Source organism: Taudactylus pleione, unplaced genomic scaffold, assembly GCF_031769625.1.
Source record: "Taudactylus pleione unplaced genomic scaffold, aTauple2 ptg000278l, whole genome shotgun sequence".
NCBI classification, from domain to species: Eukaryota; Metazoa; Chordata; class Amphibia; order Anura; family Myobatrachidae; genus Taudactylus; species Taudactylus pleione.
In genome coordinates this window covers 3,555,001-3,561,254 of record NW_028284680.1, presented here as the reverse complement: position 1 = coordinate 3,561,254, position 6,254 = coordinate 3,555,001, and positions in this window count along the sequence as shown.

The following is a 6,254-nucleotide window of genomic DNA, read 5'->3' as shown; positions in this document are numbered from 1 at the left end:
GGGGATGAGGGAGTCTGTACAATACACACTATATAATATACTGGGGATGAGGGAGTGTGTACAATACACACTATATAATATACTGGGAATGAGGGAGTCTGTACAATGCACACTATATAATATACTGGGGATGAGGGAGTCTGTACAATACACACTATATAACATACTGGGGGTGAGGGAGTCTGTACAGTGCACACTATATAACATACTGGGTATGAGGGAGTCTACAATGCACACTATATAACATACTGGGTGTGAGGGAGTCTGTACAATGCACACTATATAATATACTGGGTGTGAGGGAGTCTGTACAATGCACACTATATAATATACTGGGTGTGAGGGAGTCTGTACAATGCACACTATATAACATACTGGGGATGAGAGAGCCTGTACAATGTGCACTATATAACATACTGGGGGTGAGGGAGTCTGTACAATGCACACTATATAACATACTGGGGGTGAGGGAGTCTGTACAATGCACACTATATAACATACTGGGGGTGAGGGAGTCTGTACAATGCACTATATAACATACTGGGTATGAGGGAGTCTGTACAATACACACTATATAATATACTGGGGGTGAGGGAGTCTGTACAATGCACTATATAACATACTGGGGGTGAGGGAGTCTGTACAATGCACACTATATAACATACTGGGGGTGAGGGAGTCTGTACAATGCACTCTATATAACATACTGGGTGTGAGGGAGTCTGTACAATGCACTATATAATATACTGGGGATGAGGGAGTCTGTATAATACACACTATAACATACTGGGTGTGAGGGAGTCTGTACAATGCACACTATATAACATACTGGGGGTGAGGGAGTCTGTACAATGCACACTATATAACATACTGGGGGTGAGGGAGTCTACAATGCTCACTATATAACATACTGGGGATGAGGGAGTCTGTATAATACACACTATAACATACTGGGTGTGAGGGAGTCTGTACAGTACACACTATATAACATACTGGGGATGATGGAGTCTGTACAATACACACTATATAATATACTGGGGATGAGGGAGTCTGTACAATGCACACTATATAACATACTGAGTGTGAGGGAGTCTGTACAATGCACACTATATAACATACTGGGGGTGAGGGAGTATGTAGAATGCACACTATATAATATACTGGGGATGAGGGAGTCTGTACAATACACACTATATAACATACTGGGGGTGAGGGAGTCTGTAGAATGCACACTATATAACATACTGGGGATGAGGGAGTCTGTACAATGCACACTATATAACATACTGGGGGTGAGGGAGTCTGTAGAATGCACACTATATAACATACTGGGGATGAGGGAGTTTGTACAATACACACTATATAACATACTGGGGGTGAGGGAGTCTGTAGAATGCACACTATATAACATACTGGGGATGAGGGAGTCTGTACAATACACACTATATAACATACTGGGGGTGAGGGAGTCTGTAGAATGCACACTATATAACATACTGGGGATGAGGGAGTCTGTACAATGCACACTATATAACATACTGGGGGTGAGGGAGTCTGTAGAATGCACACTATATAACATACTGGGGATGAGGGAGTCTGTACAATGCACACTATATAACATACTGGGGGTGAGGGAGTCTGTAGAATGCACACTATATAATATACTGGGTATGAGGGAGTCTGTACAATACACACTATATAACATACTGGGGGTGAGGGAGTCTGTAGAATGCACACTATATAACATACTGGGGATGAGGGAGTCTGTACAATGCACACTATATAACATACTGGGGGTGAGGGAGTCTGTAGAATGCACACTATATAACATACTGGGGATGAGGGAGTTTGTACAATACACACTATATAACATACTGGGGGTGAGGGAGTCTGTAGAATGCACACTATATAACATACTGGGGATGAGGGAGTCTGTACAATACACACTATATAACAAACTGGGGGTGAGGGAGTCTGTAGAATGCACACTATATAACATACTGGGGATGAGGGAGTCTGTACAATGCACACTATATATCATACTGGATATGAGGGAATCTGTACAATACACACTATATAACATACTGGGTATGAGGGAGTCTGTACAATACACACTATATAACATACTGGGTATGAGGGAGTCTGTACAATACACAGTATATAACATACTGGGGATGAGGGAGTCTGTACAGTACACACTATATAACATACTGGGGATGTGGGAGTCTGTACAATGCACACTATATAATATACTGGGGGTGAGGGAGTCTGTACAATACACACTATATAATATACTGGGTATGAGGGAGTCTGTACAATACACACTATATAATATACTGGGTATGAGGGAGTCTGTACAATACACACTATATAATATACTGGGTATGAGGGAGTCTGTACAATGCACACTATATAACATACTAGGGGTGAGGGAGTCTGTACAATACACACTATATAACATACTGGGTATGAGGGAGTCTGTACAATACACACTATATAATATACTGGGTATGAGGGAGTCTGTACAATACACACTATATAACATACTGGGGGTGAGGGAGTATGTAGAATGCACACTATATAATATACTGGGGATGAGGGAGTCTGTACAATACACACTATATAACATACTGGGGGTGAGGGAGTCTGTAGAATGCACACTATATAACATACTGGGGATGAGGGAGTCTGTACAATGCACACTATATAACATACTGGGGGTGAGGGAGTCTGTAGAATGCACACTATATAATACTGGGGATGAGGGAGTTTGTACAATACACACTATATAACATACTGGGGGTGAGGGAGTCTGTAGAATGCACACTATATAACATACTGGGGATGAGGGAGTCTGTACAATACACACTATATAACATACTGGGGGTGAGGGAGTCTGTAGAATGCACACTATATAACATACTGGGGATGAGGGAGTCTGTACAATGCACACTATATAACATACTGGGGGTGAGGGAGTCTGTAGAATGCACACTATATAACATACTGGGGATGAGGGAGTCTGTACAATGCACACTATATAACATACTGGGGGTGAGGGAGTCTGTAGAATGCACACTATATAATATACTGGGTATGAGGGAGTCTGTACAATACACACTATATAACATACTGGGGGTGAGGGAGTCTGTAGAATGCACACTATATAACATACTGGGGATGAGGGAGTCTGTACAATGCACACTATATAACATACTGGGGGTGAGGGAGTCTGTAGAATGCACACTATATAACATACTGGGGATGAGGGAGTTTGTACAATACACACTATATAACATACTGGGGGTGAGGGAGTCTGTAGAATGCACACTATATAACATACTGGGGATGAGGGAGTCTGTACAATACACACTATATAACATACTGGGGGTGAGGGAGTCTGTAGAATGCACACTATATAACATACTGGGGATGAGGGAGTCTGTACAATGCACACTATATATCATACTGGATATGAGGGAATCTGTACAATACACACTATATAACATACTGGGTATGAGGGAGTCTGTACAATACACAGTATATAACATACTGGGGATGAGGGAGTCTGTACAGTACACACTATATAACATACTGGGGATGTGGGAGTCTGTACAATGCACACTATATAATATACTGGGGGTGAGGGAGTCTGTACAATACACACTATATAATATACTGGGTATGAGGGAGTCTGTACAATACACACTATATAATATACTGGGTATGAGGGAGTCTGTACAATACACACTATATAATATACTGGGTATGAGGGAGTCTGTACAATGCACACTATATAACATACTAGGGGTGAGGGAGTCTGTACAATACACACTATATAACATACTGGGTATGAGGGAGTCTGTACAATACACACTATATAATATACTGGGTATGAGGGAGTCTGTACAATACACACTATATAATATACTGGGTATGAGGGAGTCTGTACAATACACACTATATAATATACTGGGTATGAGGGAGTCTGTACAATACACACTATATAATATACTGGGTATGAGGGAGTCTGTACAATACACACTATGGCCCGTATTCAATTTGAGGTGAAAAGTATTGCGCGCGTGCCCGCTATTCCCCGTATTCAATTTCAAAGTAGGCGAAATCGGGAACCGGCAAAACTTTGATCGGCGAAAAAAATACAGGAATTTTCGGGAACTAATTGTAGGATGCCCCTAAGGATGTCCAGACCTGGGGGATTACTATGGGTACCCCCATTTTTGCCTGCAGAAGAAAGTCGGGTTTTTAAATAGTCGCGGCAGGTGCGGCTTTGAAGAAGGTGATGTAGAAGAGTATTTAGAAGTTTTTTTGGGGAAAAATAACTATGGCCCTCAAATTTGGGGTACTTGGTAATGGGTGCAAGCATATTTGTAAGTCCCTTAAATGATTTTTAAAATTCTGCAAAAATGTACCTGCCGCTACTCCCGCAATGAAGAAAACACCGGCCGCATATAAGGGAACCCCTCTGGACTCCATTCCGAAAATTTAGAAGTGTGTTCCCTATTTTTTTATTTTAAACCCCAAAATGTAAAATTATTTTTTTGGGGGTGTCCCAATTTTTTTTTTTTTAGTTATTTTTACACAGATTATTTTTAGGGACCATTCCCAGGGGTGCAGGCTATTTTTTTTAAGCCTGCACCCCTAAACCCCAATTCTGCACTTTTTTTCGCCTGCTAAAGTCAAGCGAAAAATTATCCCTGTTTTTTTTTCATTGACTTTACGCACATATGTGGATTATGGAAATAGGCGAAAATGACGTTATCGGCGATAAATTATCGCCCCATATTGAATATGGCCCTATATAGCATACTGGCCATGAGGAAGTCAGTACAATACACACTATTTATAATACTGTGTATGAGGAAGTCTGTACAATACACACTATAATATATTGGGGGATGAGGAAGTCTATAAAATGCACATTGTATAACAAAACAAATAAAGGAATAGTGCTAGAGGGAATCAGTAACTTCATTTAAAAACGGTTTGGAGATTCGGCTTGGTAGAAAATGTAATACATTTTTTAAACACTAAAATATACCATGGACAAAATGGGCGCTCAGTATAACGGATGAATAAAGCTATTTTTTCCAATTTAACTGAATATAATGTCCACAGGTGTTACCTTGAAATATATACACCAAAACCATAAAAATATATACAGGTGTGTGGTGTGAGGTCACGTACACAGTTCCGGTATATTGTCCAGTTAGTGGAGAAAAAATGACCCAGATGCAGTCTGGAATGAACCGTGTAGACCACAGGTTCTCAAACTCGGTCCTCAGGACCCCAAACAGTGCATGTTTTCCAGTTCTCCTCACAGAATCACAAGCGATATAATTAGCTCCCCCTCTGGATCTTTTAAAATGTGTCAGCGAGTAATGAATACACCTGTGCACCTGCCGGAAAACATGAACTGTGTGGGGTCCCAAGGACCAAGTTTGAGAACCACTGGTGTAGACCTTAGTTAGAAAGAAGTCCACGCATGTGATATCCGGTCCACGGTGCTGGGTATGGTGGTTTAAATGTCCACTGACATAAGTAGTCCGGGAAATGTGGATAGGTAATCCCAAAGTCCAATTGAAAGTTCAGATAGCTTAACGCGTTTCTGTGTGGAGAGAGCCCGCACCTTCCTCAGGAGCAAGTGAATGAGATTCAAAAACATACTGACTAGTAAACTGTATCCCTGTCTTCATTGGTAAACTCAGGACAGGTGTAAACAAGTCATCTACCAAGCCGCATTCAATAGTTTTAATTAAACCTTATGCTATAGGAGGCAATCACAAGTGTAAAACACCTAGGTGAATAGAGATGATGGGGTAAATTTACTAAAGTGAGAGTTTTTAGAAGTGAGTTTTAAAAGTGATGTTGCCCATAGCAACCAGTCAGATTCTAGCTATTATCTTCTAGGAGGTGCTAGTTAAATGTTAAGTAGAATCTGATTGGTTTCTATGGGCAACATCACTTTTAAAACTCTCTGTCCGATACCATGCCCACACATGGCACAATATAAAAGCGATATTGTACCAATCGGCGCCTTTAGCCTTGTGACCATGCTTCTGTACTGGGTCTATGTGTGCTTTTCCAGTGTCCCACCTACAGAACACTGGCAGCGTGCTTGTTGAATGTGACATCGGGTCCAATATTGGACTGTGTCAGAGCTCACCATAGAATACCCATCTCCAAACGTGGCACAAACCCCACGTTCTTTTGGCGCTAAGGAATCTAGAGCA